Below are 22,966 nucleotides of genomic sequence, written 5' to 3'. Positions count from 1 at the left end.
AAAGCCCACTATTCCTCACTAGAACTTTGTATAAAAGTACCATAACACTAAATGGCTAGTTTAGGGACAGGGTTCTCATCTCCTGATGTGAATGTATATTGGTTATGTATGTTAACTGTCACATTTAACTTGTACAGAGCTGCATATTTGTTGGTGCTTAATAAATAAAAGATATTATTTTAGTCATTGTAAACATGCAACATATCAAAAACAAAAAAATAAAAAAAATCCGTTTACACTTTCTACAAGACTTGGCTTCATAGCTCAGGGGATAGAGCACTGGTCTTGTAAACCAGGGGTCGTGTGTTCAAATCTCACTGGAGCCTTTGCAAGTGCATTTTCTTGAGATCACAAGCTATTGAGTGGGACTCTCAAAAGCCCCCTATTCCTCACTAGAACTTTGTATAAAAGTACCATAACACTAAATGGCTAGTTTAAACCAGGGGTCGTGAGTTCAAATCTCACTGGAACCTTTGCGAGTGCGTTTTCTTGAGATCACAAGCTATTGAGTGGGACTCTCAAAAGCCCACTATTCCTCACTAGAACTTTGTATAAAAGTACCATAACACTAAATGGCTAGTTTAGTTGTTGGTGCTTAATAAATAAAAGATATTATTTTAGTCATTGTAAACATGCAACATATCAACAGCAAAAAAATAACAAAAATCCGTGGACGCGTCTTACAAGACTTGGCTTCATAGCTCAGGTCTTGTAAACCAGGGGTCTTGTAAACCAGGGGTCGTGAGTTCAAATCTCACTGGAGTCTTTGCAAGTGCATTTTCTTGAGATCACAAAAGCCCACCATTCCTCACTAGAACTTTGTATAAAAGTACCATAACACTAAATGGCTAGTTTAGGGACAGGGTTCTCATCTCCTAATGTGAATGTATATTTGTTATGTATGTTAACTGTCCCATTTAACTTGTACGGAGCTGCATAATTTGTTGGTGCTTAATAAATAAAAGATATTATTTTAGTCATTGTAAACATGCAACATATCAACAACAAAAAAATAAAAAAATTCCGTGGACGCTTCCTACTAGACTTGGCTTCATATCTCAGGTGTTAGAGCAATGGTCTTGTAAACCAGGGGTCGTGTGTTCAAATCTCACTGGAGCCTTTGCAAGTGCATTTTCTTGAGATCACAAGCTATTGAGTGGGACTCTCAAAAGCCCACTATTCCTCACTAGAACTTTGTATAAAAGTACCATAACACTAAATGGCTAGTTTAGGGACAGGGTTCTCATCTCCTGATGTGAATGTATATTTGTTATGTATGTTAACTGTCACATTTAACTTGTACAGAGCTGCATATTTGTTGGTGCTTAATAAATAAAAGATATTATTTTAGTCATTGTAAACATGCAACATATCAACAACAAAAAAATAAAAAAAATCCGTGGACGATTCTTACAAGACTTGGCTTCATAGCTCAGGTCTTGTAAACCAGGGGTCTTGTAAACCAGGGGTCGTGAGTTCAAGTCTCACTGGAGCCTTTGCAAGTGCATTTTCTTGAGATCACAAGCTATTGAGTGGGACTCTCAAAAGCCCACTATTCCTCACTAGAACTTTGTATAAAAGTACCATAACACTAAATGGCTAGTTTAGTTGTTGGTGCTTAATAAATAAAAGATATTTTTTTAGTCATTGTAAACATGCAACATATCAACAACAAAAAAATAAAAAAAATCCGTGGACGCGTCTTACAAGACTTGGCTTCATAGCTCAGGTCTTGTAAACCAGGGGTCGTGATTTCAAATCTCACTGGAGCCTTTGCAAGTGCATTTTCTTGAGAGCATTCTATGGTCTAACACTAAATGGCTAGTTTAGGGACAGGGCTCTTACAAGACTTGGCTTCATAGCTCAGGGGTTAGAGCACTGGTCTTGTAAACCAGGGGTCGTGAGTTCAAATCTCACTGGAGCCTTTGCAAGTGCATTTTCTTCAGATCACAAGCTATTGAGTGGGACTCTCAAAAGCCCACTATTCCTCACTAGAACTTTGTATAAAAGTACCATAACACTAAATGGCTAGTTTAAACCAGGGGTCGTGAGTTCAAATCTCACTGGAACCTTTGCGAGTGCGTTTTCTTGAGATCACAAGCTATTGAGTGGGACTCTCAAAAGCCCACTATTCCTCACTAGAACTTTGTATAAAGTACCATAACACTAAATGGCTAGTTTAGGGACAGGGTTCTCATCTCCTGATGCGTGTGTATATTTGTTATCTATGTTAACTGTCCCATTCAACTTGTACAGAGCTGCATAATTTGTTGGTGCTTAATAAATAAAAGATATTATTTTAGTCATTATAAACATGCAACATATCAACAACAAAAAAATAAAAAAACATCCGTGGACGTTTCTTACAAGACTTGGCTTCATAGCTCAGGGGTTAGAGCACTGGTCTTGTAAACCAGGGGTCGTGTGTTCAAATCTCACTGGAGCCTTTGCAAGTGAGTTTTCTTGAGATCACAAGCTATTGAGTGGGACTCTCAAAAGCCCACTATTCCTCACTAGAACTTTGTATAAAAGTACCATAACACTAAATGGCTAGTTAAACCAGGGGTCATTAGTTCAAATCTCACTGAAACTTTTGCAAGTGCATTTTCTTGAGATCACAAGCTATTGAGTGGGACTCTCAAAAGACCACTATTCCTCACTAGAACTTTGTATAAAAGTACCATAACACTAAATGGCTAGTTTAGGGACAGGGTTCTCATCTCCTGATGTGAATGTATATTGGTTATGTATGTTAACTGTCACATTTAACTTGTACAGAGCTGCATATTTGTTGGTGCTTAATAAATAAAAGATATTATTTTAGTCATTGTAAACATGCAACATATCAAAAACAAAAAAATAAAAAAAATCCGTTTACACTTTCTACAAGACTTGGCTTCATAGCTCAGGGGATAGAGCACTGGTCTTGTAAACCAGGGGTTGTGTGTTCAAATCTCACTGGAACCTTTGCGAGTGCGTTTTCTTGAGATCACAAGCTATTGAGTGGGACTCTCAAAAGCCCATTATTCCTCACTAGAACTTTGTATAAAAGTACCATAACACTAAATGGATAGTTTAGGGACAGGATTCTCATCTCCTGATGCGTGTGTATATTTGTTATGTATGTTAACTATCCCATTCAACTTGTACAGAGCTGCATAATTTGTTGGTGCTTAATAAATAAAAGATATTATTTTAGTCATTATAAACATGCAACATATCAACAACAAAAAAATAAAAAAATTCCGTGGACGCTTCCTACAAGACTTGGCTTCATATCTCAGAGGTTAGAGCAATGGTCTTGTAAACCAGGGGTCGTGTGTTCAAATCTCACTGGAGCCTTGGCAAGTGCATTTTCTTGAGATCACAAGCTATTGAGTGGGACTCTCAAAAGCCCACTATTCCTCACTAGAACTTTGTATAAAAGTACCATAACACTAAATGGCTAGTTTAGGGACAGGGTTCTCATCTCCTGATGCGTGTGTATATTTGTTATGTATGTTAACTGTCCCATTCAACTTGTACAGAGCTGCATAATTTGTTGGTGCTTAATAAATAAAAGATATTATTTTAGTCATTATAAACATGCAACATATCAACAACAAAAAAATAAAAAAATTCCGTGGACGCTTCCTGCAAGACTTTGCTTCATATCTCAGGGGTTAGAACAATGGTCTTGTAAACCAGGGGTCGTGTGTTCAAATCTCACTGGAGCCTTTGCAAGTGCATTTTCTTGAGATCACAAGCTATTGAGTGGGACTCTCAAAAGCCCACTATTCCTCACTAGAACTTTGTATAAAAGTACCATAACACTAAATGGCTAGTTTAGGGACAGGGTTCTCATCTCCTGATGCATGTGTATATTTGTTATGTATGTTAACTGTCCCATTCAACTTGTACAGAGCTGCATAATTTGTTGGTGCTTAATAAATAAAAGATATTATTTTAGTCATTGTAAACATGCAACATATCAACAACAAAAAAATAAAAAAATTCCGTGGACGCTTCTTACAAGACTTGGATTCATATCTCAGAGGTTAGAGCAATGGTCTTGTAAACCAGGGGTCGTGTGTTCAAATCTCACTGGAGCCTTTGCAAGTGCATTTTCTTCAGATCACAAGCTATTGAGTGGGACTCTCAAAAGCCCACTATTCCTCACTAGAACTTTGTATAAAAGTACCATAACACCAAATGGCTAGTTTAGGGACAGGGTTCTCATCTCCTGATGTGAATGTATATTTGTTATGTATGTTAACTGTCCCATTTAACTTGTACAGAGCTGCATAATTTGTTGGTGCTTAATAAATAAAAGATATTATTTTAGTCATTGTAAACATGCAACATATCAACAACAAAAAAATAAAAAAAATCCGTGGACGCTTCTTACAAGACTTGGCTTCATAGCTCAGGTCTTGTAAACCAGGGGTCGTGAGTTCAAATCTCACTGGAGCCTTTGCAAGTGCATTTTCTTGAGATCACAAGCTATTGAGTTGGACTCTCAAAAGCCCACTATTCCTCACTATAACTTTGCATAAAAGTACCATAACACTAAGTGGCTAGTTTAAACCAGGGGTCGTGAGTTCAAATCTCACTGGAACCTTTGCGAGTGCATTTTCTTGAGATCACAAGCTATTGAGTGGGACTCTCAAAAGCCCACTATTCCTCACTAGAACTTTGTATAAAAGTACCATAACACTAAATGGCTAGTTTAGTTGTTGGTGCTTAATAAATAAAAGATATTATTTTAGTCATTGTAAACATGCAACATATCAACAACAAAAAAATAAAAAAAATCCGTGGACGCTTCTTACAAGACTTGGCTTCATAGCTCGGGTCTTGTAAACCAGGGTTCATGAGTTCAAATCTCACTGGAACCTTTGCGAGTGCGTTTTCTTGAGATCACAAGCTATTGAGTGGGACTCTCAAAAGCCCACTATTCCTCACTACAACTTTGTATAAAAGTACCATAACACTAAATGGCTAGTTTAGTTGTTGGTGCTTAATAAATAAAAGATATTATTTTAGTCATTGTAAACATGCAACATATCAACAACAAAAAAATAAAAAAAATCTGTGGACGCGTCTTACAAGACTTGGCTTCATAACTCAGGTCTTGTAAACCAGGGGTCTTGTAAACCAGGGGTCGTGAGTTCAAATCTCACTGGAGCCTTTGCAAGTGCATTTTCTTGAGATCACAAGCTATTGAGTGGGACTCTCAAAAGCCCCCTATTCCTCACTAGAACTTTGTATAAAAGTACCATAACACTAAATGGCTAGTTTAAACCAGGGGTCGTGAGTTCAAATCTCACTGGAACCTTTGCGAGTGCGTTTTCTTGAGATCACAAGCTATTGAGTGGGACTCTCAAAAGCCCACTATTCCTCACTAGAACTTTGTATAAAAGTACCATAACACTAAATGGCTAGTTTAGTTGTTGGTGCTTAATAAATAAAAGATATTATTTTAGTCATTGTAAACATGCAACATATCAACAGCAAAAAAATAACAAAAATCCGTGGACGCGTCTTACAAGACTTGGCTTCATAGCTCAGGTCTTGTAAACCAGGGGTCTTGTAAACCAGGGGTCGTGAGTTCAAATCTCACTGGAGCCTTTGCAAGTGCATTTTCTTGAGATCACAAAAGCCCACCATTCCTCACTAGAACTTTGTATAAAAGTACCATAACACTAAATGGCTAGTTTAGGGACAGGGTTCTCATCTCCTAATGTGAATGTATATTTGTTATGTATGTTAACTGTCCCATTTAACTTGTACGGAGCTGCATAATTTGTTGGTGCTTAATAAATAAAAGATATTATTTTAGTCATTGTAAACATGCAACATATCAACAACAAAAAAATAAAAAAATTCCGTGGACGCTTCCTACTAGACTTGGCTTCATATCTCAGGTGTTAGAGCAATGGTCTTGTAAACCAGGGGTCGTGTGTTCAAATCTCACTGGAGCCTTTGCAAGTGCATTTTCTTGAGACCACAAGCTATTGAGTGGGACTCTCAAAAGCCCACTATTCCTCACTAGAACTTTGTATAAAAGTACCATAACACTAAATGGCTAGTTTAGGGACAGGGTTCTCATCTCCTGATGTGAATGTATATTTGTTATGTATGTTAACTGTCACATTTAACTTGTACAGAGCTGCATATTTGTTGGTGCTTAATAAATAAAAGATATTATTTTAGTCATTGTAAACATGCAACATATCAACAACAAAAAAATAAAAAAACATCCGTGGACACTTCTTAAAAGACTTGTCTTCATAGCTCAGGGGTTAGAGCACTGGTCTTGTAAACCAGGGATCGTGTGTTCAAATCTCACTGGAGCCTTTGCAAGTGTGTTTTCTTGAGATCACAAGCTATTGAGTGGGACTCTCAAAAGCCCACTATTCCTCACTAGAACTTTGTATAAAAGTACCATAACACTAAATGGCTAGTTTAAACCAGGGGTCGTGAGTTCAAGTCTCACTGGAACCTTTGCAAGTGCATTTTCTTGAGATCACAAGCTATTGAGTGGGACTCTCAAAAGCCCACTATTCCTCACTAGAACATTGTATAAAAGTACCATAACACCAAATGGCTAGTTTAGGGACAGGGTTCTCATCTCCTGATGTGAATGTATATTTGTTATGTATGTTAACTGTCCCATTTAACTTGTAAAGAGCTGCATAATTTGTTGGTGCTTAATAAATAAAAGATATTATTTTAGTCATTGTAAACATGCAACATATCAACAACAAAAAAATAAAAAAAATCCGTGGACGATTCTTACAAGACTTGGCTTCATAGCTCAGGTCTTGTAAACCAGGGGTCTTGTAAACCAGGGGTCGTGAGTTCAAGTCTCACTGGAGCCTTTGCAAGTGCATTTTCTTGAGATCACAAGCTATTGAGTGGGACTCTCAAAAGCCCACTATTCCTCACTAGAACTTTGTATAAAAGTACCATAACACTAAATGGCTAGTTTAGTTGTTGGTGCTTAATAAATAAAAGATATTTTTTTAGTCATTGTAAACATGCAACATATCAACAACAAAAAAATAAAAAAAATCCGTGGACGCATCTTACAAGACTTGGCTTCATAGCTCAGGTCTTGTAAACCAGGGGTCGTGATTTCAAATCTCACTGGAGCCTTTGCAAGTGCATTTTCTTGAGAGCATTCTATGGTCTAACACTAAATGGCTAGTTTAGGGACAGGGCTCTTACAAGACTTGGCTTCATAGCTCAGGGGTTAGAGCACTGGTCTTGTAAACCAGGGGTCGTGAGTTCAAATTTCACTGGAGCCTTTGCAAGTGCATTTTCTTCAGATCACAAGCTATTGAGTGGGACTCTCAAAAGCCCACTATTCCTCACTAGAACTTTGTATAAAAGTACCATAACACCAAATGGCTAGTTTAGGGACAGGGTTCTCATCTCCTGATGTGTGTGTATATTTGTTATGTATGTTAACTGTCCCATTCAACTTGTACAGAGCTGCATAATTTGTTGGTGCTTAATAAATAAAGGAAATTATTTTAGTCATTGTAAACATGCAACATATCAACAACAAAAAAATAAAAAAAATCCGTGGACGATTCTTACAAGACTTGGCTTCATAGCTCAGGTCTTGTAAACCAGGGGTCTTGTAAACCAGGGGTCGTGAGTTCAAGTCTCACTGGAGCCTTTGCAAGTGCATTTTCTTGAGATCACAAGCTATTGAGTGGGACTCTCAAAAGCCCACTATTCCTCACTAGAACTTTGTATAAAAGTACCATAACACTAAATGGCTAGTTTAGTTGTTGGTGCTTAATAAATAAAAGATATTTTTTTAGTCATTGTAAACATGCAACATATCAACAACAAAAAAATCAAAAAAATCCGTGGACGCGTCTTACAAGACTTGGCTTCATAGCTCAGGTCTTGTAAACCAGGGGTCGTGATTTCAAATCTCACTGGAGCCTTTGCAAGTGCATTTTCTTGAGAGCATTCTATGGTCTAACACTAAATGGCTAGTTTAGGGACAGGGCTCTTACAAGACTTGGCTTCATAGCTCAGGGGTTAGAGCACTGGTCTTGTAAACCAGGGGTCGTGAGTTCAAATCTCACTGGAGCCTTTGCAAGTGCATTTTCTTCAGATCACAAGCTATTGAGTGGGACTCTCAAAAGCCCACTATTCCTCACTAGAACTTTGTATAAAAGTACCATAACACCAAATGGCTAGTTTAGGGACAGGGTTCTCATCTCCTGATGTGTGTGTATATTTGTTATGTATGTTAACTGTCCCATTTAACTTGTACAGAGCTGCATAATTTGTTGGTGCTTAATAAATAAAAGATATTATTTTAGTCATTGTAAACATGCAACATATCAACAACAAAAAAATAAAAAAAATCCGTGCACGCTTCTTACAAGACTTGGCTTCATATCTCAGGGGTTAGAGCACTGGTCTTGTAAACCAGGGGTCGTGTGTTCAAAACTCACTGGAGCCTTTGCAAGTGCGTTTTCTTGAGATCACAAGCTATTGAGTGGGACTCTCAAAAGCCCACTATTCCTAACTAGAACTTTGTATAAAAGTACCATAACACCAAATGGCTAGTTTAGGGACAGGGTTCTCATCTCCTGATGTGAATGTATATTTGTTATGTATGTTAACTGTCCCATTTAACTTGTACAGAGCTGCATAATTTGTTGGTGCTTAATAAATAAAAGATATTATTTTAGTCATTGTAAACATGCAACATATCAACAACAAAAAAATAAAAAAAATCCGTGCACGCTTCTTACAAGACTTGGCTTCATAGCTCAGGTCTTGTAATCCAGGGGTCTTGTAAACCAGGGGTCGTGTGTTCAAATCTCACTGGAGCCTTTGCAAGTGCATTTTCTTGAGATCACAAACTATTGAGTGGGACTCTCAAAAGCCCACTATTCTTCACTAGAACTTTGTATAAAAGTACCATAACACTAAATGGCTAGTTTAAACCAGGGGTCGTCAGTTCAAATCTCACTGGAACCTTTGCGAGTGCATTTTCTTGAGATCACAAGCTATTGAGTGGGACTCTCAAAAGCCCACTATTCCTCACTAGAACTTTGTATAAAAGTACCATAACACTAAATGGCTAGTTTAAACCAGGGGTCGTGAGTTCAAATCTCACTGGAACCTTTGCGAGTGCATTTTCTTGAGATCACAAGCTATTGAGTGGGACTCTCAAAAGCCCACTATTCCTCACTAGAACTTTGTATAAAAGTACCATAACACTAAATGGACGCTCCTTACAAGACTTGACTTCATAGCTCAGGGGTTAGAGCACTGGATTTGTAAACCAGCGGTCGTGTGTTCAAATCTCACTGGAGCCTTTGCAAGTGCATTTTCTTGAGATCACAAGCTATTGAGTGGGACTCTCAAAAGCCCACTATTCCTCACTAGAACTTTGTATAAAAGTACCATAACACTAAATGGCTAGTTTAAACCAGGGGTCGTGAGTTCAAATCTCACTGGAACCTTTGCGAGTGCATTTTCTTGAGATCACAAGCTATTGAGTGGGACTCTCAAAAGCCCACTATTCCTCACTAGAACTTTGTATAAAAGTACCATAACACCAAATGGCTAGTTTAGGGACAGGGTTCTCATCTCCTGACGTGAATGTATATTTGTTATGTATGTTAACTGTCCCATTTAACTTGTACAGAGCTGCATAATTTGTTGGTGCTTAATAAATAAAAGATATTATTTTAGTCATTGTAAACATGCAACATATCAACAACAAAAAAATAAAAAAAATCCGTGGACGCTTCTTACAAGACTTGGCTTCATAGCTCAGGTCTTGTAAACCAGGGGTCTTGTAAACCAGGGGTCGTGAGTTCAAATCTCACTGGAGCCTTTGCAAGTGCATTTTCTTGAGATCACAAAAGCCCACCATTCCTCACTAGAACTTTGTATAAAAGTACCATAACACTAAATGGCTAGTTTAGGGACAGGGTTCTCATCTCCTAATGTGAATGTATATTTGTTATGTATGTTAACTGTCCCATTTAACTTGTACAGAGCTGCATAATTTGTTGGTGCTTAATAAATAAAAGATATTATTTTAGTCATTGTAAACATGCAACATATCAACAACAAAAAAATAAAAAAATTCCGTGGACGCTTCCTACTAGACTTGGCTTCATATCTCAGGTGTTAGAGCAATGGTCTTGTAAACCAGGGGTCGTGTGTTGAAATCTCACTGGAGTCTTTGCAAGTGCATTTTCTTGAGATCACAAGCTATTGAGTGGGACTCTCAAAACCCCACTATTCCTCACTAGAACTTTGTATAAAAGTACCATAACACTAAATGGCTAGTTTAAACCAGGGGTCGTGAGTTCAAATCTCACTGGAACCTTTGCGAGTGCATTTTCTTGAGATCACAAGCTATTGAGTGGGACTCTCAAAAGCCCACTATTCCTCACTAGAACTTTGTATAAAAGTACCATAACACTAAATGGCTAGTTTAAACCAGGGGTCGTGAGTTCAAATCTCACTGGAACCTTTGCGAGTGCATTTTCTTGAGATCACAAGCTATTGAGTGGGACTCTCAAAAGCCCACTATTCCTCACTAGAACTTTGTATAAAAGTACCATCACACTAAATGGACGCTTCTAACAAGACTTGGCTTCATAGCTCAGGGGTTAGAGCACTGGTTTTGTAAACCAGGGGTCGTGTGTTCAAATCTCACTGGAGCCATTGCAAGTGCATTTTCTTCAGATCACAAGCTATTGAGTGGGACTCTCAAAAGCCCACCATTCCTCACTAGAACTTTGTATAAAAGTACCATAACACTAAAATGGCTAGTTTAGGGACAGGGTTCTCATCTCCTGATGCGTGTGTATAGTTGTTATGTATGTTAACTGTCCCATTCAACTTGTACAGAGCTGCATAATTTGTTGGTGCTTAATAAATAAAAGATATTATTTTAGTCATTATAAACATGCAACATATCAACAACAAAAAAATAAAAAAATTCCGTGGACGCTTCCTACAAGACTTGGCTTCATATCTCAGGGGTTAGAGCACTGGTCTTGTAAACCAGGGGTCGTGAGTTCAAGTCTCACTGGAGCCTTTGCAAGTGCATTTTCTTGAGATCACAAGCTATTGAGTGGGACTCTCAAAAGCCCACTATTCCTCACTAGAACTTTGTATAAAAGTACCATAACACCAAATGGCTAGTTTAGGGACAGGGTTCTCATCTCCTGATGTGAATGTATATTTGTTATGTATGTTAACTGTCCCATTTAACTTGTACAGAGCTGCATAATTTGTTGGTGCTTAATAAATAAAAGATATTATTTTAGTCATTGTAAACATGCAACATATCAACAACAAAAAAATAAAAAAAATCCGTGGACGCTTCTTACAAGACTTGGCTTCATAGCTCAGGTCTTGTAAACCAGGGGTCTTGTAAACCAGGGGTCGTGAGTTCAAATCTCACTGGAGCCTTTGCAAGTGCATTTTCTTGAGATCACAAGCTATTGAGTGGGACTCTCAAAAGCCCACTATTCCTCACTAGAACTTTGTATAAAAGTACCATAACACTAAATGGCTAGTTTAAACCAGGGTTCGTGAGTTCAAATCTCACTGGAACCTTTGCAAGTGCGTTTTCTTGAGATCACAAGCTATTGAGTGGGACTCTCAAAAGCCCACTATTCCTCACTAGAACTTTGTATAAAAGTACCATAACACTAAATGGCTAGTTTAGGGACAGGGTTCTCATCTCCTGATGTGAATGTATATTGGTTATGTATGTTAACTGTCACATTTAACTTGTACAGAGCTGCATATTTGTTGGTGCTTAATAAATAAAAGATATTATTTTAGTCATTGTAAACATGCAACATATCAAAAACAAAAAAATAAAAAAAATCCGTTTACACTTTCTACAAGACTTAGCTTCATAGCTCAGGGGATAGAGCACTGGTCTTGTAAACCAGGGGTCGTGTGTTCAAATCTCACTGGAGCCTTTGCAAGTGCGTTTTCTTGAGATCACAAGATATTGAGTCGGACTCTCAAAAGCCCACTATTCCTCACTAGAACTTTGTATAAAAGTGCCATAACACTAAATGGCTAGTTTAGGGACAGGGTTCTCATCTCCTGATGCGTGTGTATATTTGTTATGTATGTTAACTGTCCCATTCAACTTGTACAGAGCTGCATAATTTGTTGGTGCTTAATAAATAAAAGATATTATTTTAGTCATTATAAACATGCAACATATCAACAACAAAAAAATAAAAAAATTCCGTGGACGCTTCCTGCAAGACTTTGCTTCATATCTCAGGGGTTAGAACAATGGTCTTGTAAACCAGGGGTCGTGTGTTCAAATCTCACTGGAGCCTTTGCAAGTGCATTTTCTTGAGATCACAAGCTATTGAGTGGGACTCTCAAAAGCCCACTATTCCTCACTAGAACTTTGTATAAAAGTACCATAACACTAAATGGCTAGTTTAGGGACAGGGTTCTCATCTCCTGATGCATGTGTATATTTGTTATGTATGTTAACTGTCCCATTCAACTTGTACAGAGCTGCATAATTTGTTGGTGCTTAATAAATAAAAGATATTATTTTAGTCATTGTAAACATGCAACATATCAACAACAAAAAAATAAAAAAATTCCGTGGACGCTTCTTACAAGACTTGGATTCATATCTCAGAGGTTAGAGCAATGGTCTTGTAAACCAGGGGTCGTGTGTTCAAATCTCACTGGAGCCTTTGCAAGTGCATTTTCTTCAGATCACAAGCTATTGAGTGGGACTCTCAAAAGCCCACTATTCCTCACTAGAACTTTGTATAAAAGTACCATAACACCAAATGGCTAGTTTAGGGACAGGGTTCTCATCTCCTGATGTGAATGTATATTTGTTATGTATGTTAACTGTCCCATTTAACTTGTACAGAGCTGCATAATTTGTTGGTGCTTAATAAATAAAAGATATTATTTTAGTCATTGTAAACATGCAACATATCAACAACAAAAAAATAAAAAAAATCCGTGGACGCTTCTTACAAGACTTGGCTTCATAGCTCAGGTCTTGTAAACCAGGGGTCGTGAGTTCAAATCTCACTGGAGCCTTTGCAAGTGCATTTTCTTGAGATCACAAGCTATTGAGTTGGACTCTCAAAAGCCCACTATTCCTCACTATAACTTTGCATAAAAGTACCATAACACTAAATGGCTAGTTTAAACCAGGGGTCGTGAGTTCAAATCTCACTGGAACCTTTGCGAGTGCATTTTCTTGAGATCACAAGCTATTGAGTGGGACTCTCAAAAGCCCACTATTCCTCACTAGAACTTTGTATAAAAGTACCATAACACTAAATGGCTAGTTTAGTTGTTGGTGCTTAATAAATAAAAGATATTATTTTAGTCATTGTAAACATGCAACATATCAACAACAAAAAAATAAAAACAATCCGTGGACGCTTCTTACAAGACTTGGCTTCATAGCTCAGGTCTTGTAAACCAGGGGTCTTGTAAACCAGGGTTCATGAGTTCAAATCTCACTGGAACCTTTGCGAGTGCGTTTTCTTGAGATCACAAGCTATTGAGTGGGACTCTCAAAAGCCCACTATTCCTCACTACAACTTTGTATAAAAGTACCATAACACTAAATGGCTAGTTTAGTTGTTGGTGCTTAATAAATAAAAGATATTATTTTAGTCATTGTAAACATGCAACATATCAACAACAAAAAAATAAAAAAAATCTGTGGACGCGTCTTACAAGACTTGGCTTCATAACTCAGGTCTTGTAAACCAGGGGTCTTGTAAACCAGGGGTCGTGAGTTCAAATCTCACTGGAGCCTTTGCAAGTGCATTTTCTTGAGATCACAAGCTATTGAGTGGGACTCTCAAAAGCCCCCTATTCCTCACTAGAACTTTGTATAAAAGTACCATAACACTAAATGGCTAGTTTAAACCAGGGGTCGTGAGTTCAAATCTCACTGGAACCTTTGCGAGTGCGTTTTCTTGAGATCACAAGCTATTGAGTGGGACTCTCAAAAGCCCACTATTCCTCACTAGAACTTTGTATAAAAGTACCATAACACTAAATGGCTAGTTTAGTTGTTGGTGCTTAATAAATAAAAGATATTATTTTAGTCATTGTAAACATGCAACATATCAACAGCAAAAAAATAACAAAAATCCGTGGACGCGTCTTACAAGACTTGGCTTCATAGCTCAGGTCTTGTAAACCAGGGGTCTTGTAAACCAGGGGTCGTGAGTTCAAATCTCACTGGAGCCTTTGCAAGTGCATTTTCTTGAGATCACAAAAGCCCACCATTCCTCACTAGAACTTTGTATAAAAGTACCATAACACTAAATGGCTAGTTTAGGGACAGGGTTCTCATCTCCTAATGTGAATGTATATTTGTTATGTATGTTAACTGTCCCATTTAACTTGTACGGAGCTGCATAATTTGTTGGTGCTTAATAAATAAAAGATATTATTTTAGTCATTGTAAACATGCAACATATCAACAACAAAAAAATAAAAAAATTCCGTGGACGCTTCCTACTAGACTTGGCTTCATATCTCAGGTGTTAGAGCAATGGTCTTGTAAACCAGGGGTCGTGTGTTCAAATCTCACTGGAGCCTTTGCAAGTGTGTTTTCTTGAGATCACAAGCTATTGAGTGGGACTCTCAAAAGCCCACTATTCCTCACTAGAACTTTGTATAAAAGTACCATAACACTAAATGGCTAGTTTAAACCAGGGGTCGTGAGTTCAAGTCTCACTGGAACCTTTGCAAGTGCATTTTCTTGAGATCACAAGCTATTGAGTGGGACTCTCAAAAGCCCACTATTCCTCACTAGAACTTTGTATAAAAGTACCATAACACCAAATGGCTAGTTTAGGGACAGGGTTCTCATCTCCTGATGTGAATGTATATTTGTTATGTATGTTAACTGTCCCATTTAACTTGTAAAGAGCTGCATAATTTGTTGGTGCTTAATAAATAAAAGATATTATTTTAGTCATTGTAAACATGCAACATATCAACAACAAAAAAATAAAAAAAATCCGTGGACGATTCTTACAAGACTTGGCTTCATAGCTCAGGTCTTGTAAACCAGGGGTCTTGTAAACCAGGGGTCGTGAGTTCAAGTCTCACTGGAGCCTTTGCAAGTGCATTTTCTTGAGATCACAAGCTATTGAGTGGGACTCTCAAAAGCCCACTATTCCTCACTAGAACTTTGTATAAAAGTACCATAACACTAAATGGCTAGTTTAGTTGTTGGTGCTTAATAAATAAAAGATATTTTTTTAGTCATTGTAAACATGCAACATATCAACAACAAAAAAATAAAAAAAATCCGTGGACGCGTCTTACAAGACTTGGCTTCATAGCTCAGGTCTTGTAAACCAGGGGTCGTGATTTCAAATCTCACTGGAGCCTTTGCAAGTGCATTTTCTTGAGAGCATTCTATGGTCTAACACTAAATGGCTAGTTTAGGGACAGGGCTCTTACAAGACTTGGCTTCATAGCTCAGGGGTTAGAGCACTGGTCTTGTAAACCAGGGGTCGTGAGTTCAAATCTCACTGGAGCCTTTGCAAGTGCATTTTCTTCAGATCACAAGCTATTGAGTGGGACTCTCAAAAGCCCACTATTCCTCACTAGAACTTTGTATAAAAGTACCATAACACTAAATGGCTAGTTTAGGGACAGGGTTCTCATCTCCTGATGTGTGTGTATATTTGTTATGTATGTTAACTGTCCCATTCAACTTGTACAGAGCTGCATAATTTGTTGGTGCTTAATAAATAAAGGAAATTATTTTAGTCATTGTAAACATGCAACATATCAACAACAAAAAAATAAAAAAACATCCGTGGACACTTCCTACAAGACTTGGCTTCATAGCTCAGGGGTTAGAGCACTGGTCTTGTAAACCAGGGGTCGTGTGTTCAAAACTCACTGGAGCCTTTGCAAGTGCGTTTTCTTGAGATCACAAGCTATTGAGTGGGACTCTCAAAAGCCCACTATTCCTAACTAGAACTTTGTATAAAAGTACCATAACACCAAATGGCTAGTTTAGGGACAGGGTTCTCATCTCCTGATGTGAATGTATATTTGTTATGTATGTTAACTGTCCCATTTAACTTGTACAGAGCTGCATAATTTGTTGGTGCTTAATAAATAAAAGATATTATTTTAGTCATTGTAAACATGCAACATATCAACAACAAAAAAATAAAAAAAATCCGTGCACGCTTCTTACAAGACTTGGCTTCATATCTCAGGGGTTAGAGCACTGGTCTTGTAAACCAGGGGTCGTGTGTTCAAAACTCACTGGAGCCTTTGCAAGTGCGTTTTCTTGAGATCACAAGCTATTGAGTGGGACTCTCAAAAGCCCACTATTCCTAACTAGAACTTTGTATAAAAGTACCATAACACCAAATGGCTGGTTTAGGGACAGGGTTCTCATCTCCTGATGTGAATGTATATTTGTTATGTATGTTAACTGTCCCATTTAACTTGTACAGAGCTGCATAATTTGTTGGTGCTTAATAAATAAAAGATATTATTTTAGTCATTGTAAACATGCAACATATCAACAACAAAAAAATAAAAAAAATCCGTGCACGCTTCTTACAAGACTTGGCTTCATAGCTCAGGTCTTGTAATCCAGGGGTCGTGTGTTCAAATCTCACTGGAGCCTTTGCAAGTGCATTTTCTTGAGATCACAAACTATTGAGTGGGACTCTCAAAAGCCCACTATTCTTCACTAGAACTTTGTATAAAAGTACCATAACACTAAATGGCTAGTTTAACCCCTTCGCGACCTTTGCCGGTTCAGGACCGTCATAACAAGAAGGTCACTAAATGACCTTTGACGGTCCTGAACCGTCAAAAAATTAAATAAGCTTAGAAAGTGATCAAGGATCACTTTCTTCTCTTAAACGGCCTTGCTGCAATGCCTCGATGTCGAGGCATTCAGCAAGGCCGAGATCGGCATCGGGGGCCATGTCTGGCCCCTCCCCGGGGCGTCAACAGCCGCCATACATTGTATGGCGGCGGACGCCCGTTTTAAAAGCGTTTAGGAGGCGATCAACGATCGCCTCCTAAACTTAAATGGTGTCGCTGGAATGCCTCGATCAGGAGGCATCCAGCGACACCAAACACTTACCTCTGGGTGGGCTGTGACCGCTCCGGAGAGCGGTCACAGCCGCCGCTGCCGGTGATCTTCGCCATCAAGCAAGATGGCGGCGGCCCGGGAAATAAAACAATAAAGACGAAAAAGTTCGCTAGAGGGTCTCCAGACCCTCTAGAGAACTGGCTCCACTTGCTGGTTGAATACAGGTACTGCATTCAACCATGCAAGTCAATGGAGCCCAGCTTTCTAATCACTATGTGATTAGTAAAATATTAAAAAAAAATAAAAAAAAATAAAAAATGGAAAAAAAAATTAAAAAAAAATGTGCTAACATTTAAAAATAATTATGCAGTGATGTCACTAGATGAACCATCCAGTACCAGCAAAATGTGTAAAAAAAAATATAAAAAAAGTATTAAAAAAATAAAATAAAATTAAAAAATAAAGTTTATTATTTTGAGCAAGTGCTAAAAATTCTCAAAAATCTCAACAAAGAGTTAAAATAAAAGCACTTCAAATACCCAAGGGGTGTCTAATATATAAAAAAAATGGCTGATGGGGTAAATTGGAGTGGCCTAGCTCAAATATAGGGCATAGGTACAGACTGACCAAAATGGAGAAAAAAAGCGCACTTCCCAAATGTGGCATTTTAAATCTGAAACAACCCGACAAACCCATGCATGTCGGGTATCACTGCACTCAGGAGATGTTCCTGAACACACATTGGCGTGTTGTTTGACAGTGGCATATACCAGGACCTGTATATCTATAACTAAAGTACAATTTGTGTGAAAAAAAAAAAAAAATTACTATTACAAAGTTTGACAAAGTGTAGTTCTATAATTGGTGCATGGAAAGGGTTAAAATAACAGCATTTGGAATACCCTGGGGTGTCTAGTTTTCAAAAATATATGGTTTGAATGGGTTAAATTGAGTTAACCGGCTTCAAAGATATTCCAAAGAGGAGAGGGAGGCACAATGACCAAATGACCACCTGAATTACGCATGCCCCAAAAGTAGCCTTTTACCAGCCAAACAATCTGACAAACCCATGCATGTGGGGTATCGCTGTACTCAGGAGATGTTGCTGAACACACATTGGGGTGTTGTTTGACAGTGACATATACCAGCACCTGTATATCTATAACTAAAGTACAATTTGTGTGGAAAAAAAAATAAAAAAAATTACTATTACAAAGTTTGACAAAGTGTAGTTGTATAATTGGTGCATGGAAAGGGTTAAAATAACAGCATTTGGAATACCCTGGGGTGTCTAGTTTTCAAAAATATATGGTTTGAATGGGTTAAATTGAGTTAACCGGCTTCAAAGATGTTCCAAAGAGGAGATGGAGGCAGACTGACCAGATTTGTTAAAAAAGATTTGGAAATCATAAAACGCTGCTTGTACTTATTGCCCTATAACTTACAAAAAACAGCAAAAAAACATAAAAACATTGGGTATTTCTAAACTCAGGACAAGTAGTAGAATCTATTTAGCTAGTTTTTTTACTTGCTTTTTTAGGTGAGTAAAAGATTTTTCAAATAAAAGTCATAAAATGTGTTTTTTTTTCAATTTTTCACCATGTTTTTTTTATTTTTTTTATAGTAAATAAGATGATACGATCAAAATAATGGTATCTGAAGAAAGCCCATCTTGTCCTGAAAAAAACAATATATAACTTATGTGGGTACACTAAATGGGTGAGGAGAAAATTACAGCTGAACACAAGCACCACAAAAGTGTCAAAACAGCCTCGGTCCCACAGGGTACAAAACGAAAAATGAGCCCGGTCCTTAAGGGGTTAAACCAGGGGTCGTGAGTTCAAATCTCACTGGAACCTTTGCGAGTGCGTTTTCTTGAGATCACAAGCTATTGAGTGGGACTCTCAAAAGCCCACTATTCCTCACTAGAACTTTGTATAAAAGTACCATAACACTAAATGGCTAGTTTAGGGACAGGGTTCTCATCTCCTGATGCGTGTGTATATTTGTTATGTATGTTAACTGTCCCATTCAACTTGGACAGAGCTGTATAATTTGTTGGTGCTTAATAAATAAAAGATATTATTTTAGTCATTGTAAATATGCAACATATCAACAACAAAAAAATAAAAAAAATGAGTGGACACTTCCTACAAGACTTGGCTTCATAGCTCAGGGGTTAGAGCACTGGTCATGTAAACCAGGGGTCGTGTGTTCAAATCTCACTGGAGCCTTTGCAAGTGCATTTTCTTGAGATCACAAGCTATTGAGTGGGACTCTCAAAAGCCCACTATTCCTCACTAGAACTTTGTATAAAAGTACCATAACACTAAATGGCTAGTTTAAACCAGGGGTCGTGAGTTCAAGTCTCACTGGAACCTTTGCAAGTGCATTTTCTTCAGATCACAAGCTATTGAGTGGGACTCTCAAAAGCCCACTATTCCTCACTAGAACTTTGTATAAAAGTACCATAACACTAAATGGCTAGTTTAAACCAGGGGACGTGAGTTCAAATCTCACTGGAACCTTTGCGAGTGCGTTTTCTTGAGATCACAAGCTATTGAGTGGGACTCTCAAAAGCCCACTATTCCTCACTAGAACTTTGTATAAAAGTACCATAACACTAAATGGCTAGTTTAGGGACAGGGTTCTCATCTCCTGATGCGTGTGTATATTTGTTATGTATGTTAACTGTCCCATTCAACTTGTACAGAGCTGCATAATTTGTTGGTGCTTAATAAATAAAAGATATTATTTTAGTCATTATAAACATGCAACATATCAACAACAAAAAAATAAAAAAATTCCGTGGATGCTTCCTACAAGACTTGGCTTCATATCTCAGGGGTTAGAGCAATGGTCTTGTAAACCAGGGGTCGTGTGTTCAAATCTCACTGGAGCCATTGCAAGTGTATTTTCTTGAGATCACAAGCTATTGAGTGGGACTCTCAAAAGCCCACTATTCCTCACTAGAACTTTGTATAAAAGTACCATAACACTAAATGGCTAGTTTAGGGACAGGGTTCTCATCTCCTAATGTGAATGTATATTTGTTATGAATGTTAACTGTCCCATTTAACTTGTACAGAGTTGCATAATTTGTTGGTGCTTAATAAATAAAAGATATTATTTTAGTCATTGTAAACATGCAACATATCAACAACAAAAAAATAAAAAAATTCCGTGGACGCTTCCTACAAGGCTTGGCTTCATATCTCAGGGGTTAGAGCAATGGTCTTGTAAACCAGGGGTCGTGTGTTCAAATCTCACTGGAGCCTTTGCAAGTGCGTTTTCTTCAGATCACAAGCTATTGAGTGGGACTCTCAAAAGCCCACTATTCCTCACTAGAACTTTGTATAAAAGTACCATAACACCAAATGGCTAGTTTAGGGACAGGGTTCTCATCTCCTGATGTGAATGTATATTTGTTATGTATGTTAACTGTCCCATTTAACTTGTACAGAGCTGCATAATTTGTTGGTGCTTAATAAATAAAAGATATTATTTTAGTCATTGTAAACATGCAACATATCAACAACAAAAAAATAAAAAAAATCCGTGGACGCTTCTTACAAGACTTGGCTTCATAGCTCAGGTCTTGTAAACCAGGGGTCTTGTAAACCAGGGGTCTTGTAAACCAGGGGTCGTGAGTTCAAATCTCACTGGAGCCTTTGCAAGTGCATTTTCTTGAGATCACAAAAGCCCACCATTCCTCACTAGAACTTTGTATAAAAGTACCATAACACTAAATGGCTAGTTTAGGGACAGGGTTCTCATCTCCTAATGTGAATGTATATTTGTTATGTATGTTAACTGTCCCATTTAACTTGTACAGAGCTGCATAATTTGTTGGTGCTTAATAAATAAAAGATATTATTTTAGTCATTGTAAACATGCAACATATCAACAACAAAAAAAATAAAAAAATTCCGTGGACGGTTCCTACTAGACTTGGCTTCATATCTCAGGTGTTAGAGCAATGGTCTTGTAAACCAGGGATCGTGTGTTCAAATCTCACTGGAGCCTTTGCAAGTGCATTTTCTTGAGATCACAAGCTATTGAGTGGGACTCTCAAAAGCCCACTATTCCTCACTAGAACTTTGTATAAAAGTACCATAACACCAAATGGCTAGTTTAGGGACAGGGTTCTCATCTCCTGATGTGAATGTATATTTGTTATGTATGTTAACTGTCCCATTTAACTTGTACAGAGCTGCATAATTTGTTGGTGCTTAATAAATAAAAGATATTATTTTAGTCATTGTAAACATGCAACATATCAACAACAAAAAAATAAAAAAAATCCGTGGACGATTCTTACAAGACTTGGCTTCATAGCTCAGGTCTTGTAAACCAGGGGTCCTGTAAACCAGGGGTCGTGAGTTCAAGTCTCACTGGAGCCTTTGCAAGTGCATTTTCTTGAGATCACAAGCTATTGAGTGGGACTCTCAAAAGCCCACTATTCCTCACTAGAACTTTGTATAAAAGTACCATAACACTAAATGGCTAGTTTAGTTGTTGGTGCTTAATAAATAAAAGATATTTTTTTAGTCATTGTAAACATGCAACATATCAACAACAAAAAAATTAAAAAAATCCGTGGACGCGTCTTACAAGACTTGGCTTCATAGCTCAGGTCTTGTAAACCAGGGGTCGTGATTTCAAATCTCACTGGAGCCTTTGCAAGTGCATTTTCTTGAGATCACAAGCTATTGAGTGGGACTCTCAAAAGCCCACTATTCCTCACTAGAACTTTGTATAAAAGTACCATAACACTAAATGGCTAGTTTAGGGACAGGGTTCTCATCTCCTGATGTGAATGTATATTTGTTATGTATGTTAACTGTCACATTTAACTTGTACAGAGCTGCATATTTGTTGGTGCTTAATAAATAAAAGATATTATTTTAGTCATTGTAAACATGCAACATATCAACAACAAAAAAATTAAAAAACATCCGTGGACACTTCTTTAAAGACTTGTCTTCATAGCTCAGGGGTTAGAGCACTGGTCTTGTAAACCAGGGATCGTGTGTTCAAATCTCATTGGAACCTTTGCAAGTGTGTTTTCTTGAGATCACAAGCTATTGAGTGGGACTCTCAAAAGCCCACTATTCCTCACTAGAACTTTGTATAAAAGTACCATAACACTAAATGGCTAGTTTAAACCAGGGGTCGTGAGTTCAAGTCTCACAGGAACCTTTGCAAGTGCATTTTCTTGAGATCACAAGCTATTGAGTGGGACTCTCAAAAGCCCACTATTCCTCACTAGAACTTTGTATAAAAGTACCATAACACCAAATGGCTAGTTTAGGGACAGGGTTCTCATCTCCTGATGTGAATGTATATTTGTTATGTATGTTAACTGTCCCATTTAACTTGTACAGAGCTGCATAATTTGTTGGTGCTTAATAAATAAAAGATATTATTTTAGTCATTGTAAACATGCAACATATCAACAACAAAAAAATAAAAAAAATCCGTGGACGATTCTTACAAGACTTGGCTTCATAGCTCAGGTCTTGTAAACCAGGGGTCCTGTAAACCAGGGGTCGTGTGTTCAAGTCTCACTGGAGCCTTTGCAAGTGCATTTTCTTGAGATCACAAGCTATTGAGTGGGACTCTCAAAAGCCCACTATTCCTCACTAGAACTTTGTATAAAAGTACCATAACACTAAATGGCTAGTTTAGTTGTTGGTGCTTAATAAATAAAAGATATTTTTTTAGTCATTGTAAACATGCAACATATCAACAACAAAAAAATTAAAAAAATCCGTGGACGCGTCTTACAAGACTTGGCTTCATAGCTCAGGTCTTGTAAACCAGGGGTCGTGATTTCAAATCTCACTGGAGCCTTTGCAAGTGCAT

The 22,966-nt window shown here is 37.7% G+C and overlaps 12 non-coding genes across 12 annotated transcripts; all 12 read left to right on the top strand.

Annotated features, from left to right (window-relative positions):
* The first annotated feature begins 253 nt into the window (after positions 1–253).
* TRNAT-UGU (transfer RNA threonine (anticodon UGU)) lies at positions 254–326 on the top strand. Its single transcript has one exon. It is a non-coding gene; the product is annotated as a tRNA-Thr (tRNA).
* Positions 327–1,852: 1,526 nt separating this feature from the next.
* Positions 1,853–1,925, top strand: TRNAT-UGU (transfer RNA threonine (anticodon UGU)). The gene has a single exon. It is a non-coding gene; the product is annotated as a tRNA-Thr (tRNA).
* A 449-nt stretch (positions 1,926–2,374) lies between these two features.
* Positions 2,375–2,447, top strand: TRNAT-UGU (transfer RNA threonine (anticodon UGU)). The gene has a single exon. It is a non-coding gene; the product is annotated as a tRNA-Thr (tRNA).
* A 4,772-nt stretch (positions 2,448–7,219) lies between these two features.
* On the top strand, positions 7,220–7,292 carry TRNAT-UGU (transfer RNA threonine (anticodon UGU)). The gene has a single exon. It is a non-coding gene; the product is annotated as a tRNA-Thr (tRNA).
* Positions 7,293–8,025: 733 nt separating this feature from the next.
* On the top strand, positions 8,026–8,098 carry TRNAT-UGU (transfer RNA threonine (anticodon UGU)). The gene has a single exon. It is a non-coding gene; the product is annotated as a tRNA-Thr (tRNA).
* Positions 8,099–10,631: 2,533 nt separating this feature from the next.
* TRNAT-UGU (transfer RNA threonine (anticodon UGU)) lies at positions 10,632–10,704 on the top strand. Its single transcript has one exon. It is a non-coding gene; the product is annotated as a tRNA-Thr (tRNA).
* Positions 10,705–11,007: 303 nt separating this feature from the next.
* TRNAT-UGU (transfer RNA threonine (anticodon UGU)) lies at positions 11,008–11,080 on the top strand. Its single transcript has one exon. It is a non-coding gene; the product is annotated as a tRNA-Thr (tRNA).
* An 825-nt stretch (positions 11,081–11,905) lies between these two features.
* Positions 11,906–11,978, top strand: TRNAT-UGU (transfer RNA threonine (anticodon UGU)). The gene has a single exon. It is a non-coding gene; the product is annotated as a tRNA-Thr (tRNA).
* Positions 11,979–15,496: 3,518 nt separating this feature from the next.
* On the top strand, positions 15,497–15,569 carry TRNAT-UGU (transfer RNA threonine (anticodon UGU)). The gene has a single exon. It is a non-coding gene; the product is annotated as a tRNA-Thr (tRNA).
* A 303-nt stretch (positions 15,570–15,872) lies between these two features.
* TRNAT-UGU (transfer RNA threonine (anticodon UGU)) lies at positions 15,873–15,945 on the top strand. Its single transcript has one exon. It is a non-coding gene; the product is annotated as a tRNA-Thr (tRNA).
* A 3,314-nt stretch (positions 15,946–19,259) lies between these two features.
* On the top strand, positions 19,260–19,332 carry TRNAT-UGU (transfer RNA threonine (anticodon UGU)). Its single transcript has one exon. It is a non-coding gene; the product is annotated as a tRNA-Thr (tRNA).
* Positions 19,333–19,928: 596 nt separating this feature from the next.
* On the top strand, positions 19,929–20,001 carry TRNAT-UGU (transfer RNA threonine (anticodon UGU)). The gene has a single exon. It is a non-coding gene; the product is annotated as a tRNA-Thr (tRNA).
* Positions 20,002–22,966: the final 2,965 nt, after the last annotated feature.

This window comes from Sceloporus occidentalis, unplaced genomic scaffold, assembly GCF_023333645.1.
Source record: "Sceloporus occidentalis isolate IW3139 unplaced genomic scaffold, rSceOcc1.0.p SCAF_18, whole genome shotgun sequence".
Taxonomy (NCBI): Eukaryota; Metazoa; Chordata; class Lepidosauria; order Squamata; family Phrynosomatidae; genus Sceloporus; species Sceloporus occidentalis.
Note: the sequence above shows the minus strand (reverse complement) of the source record. Positions and strands in the feature narration are given on the sequence as shown.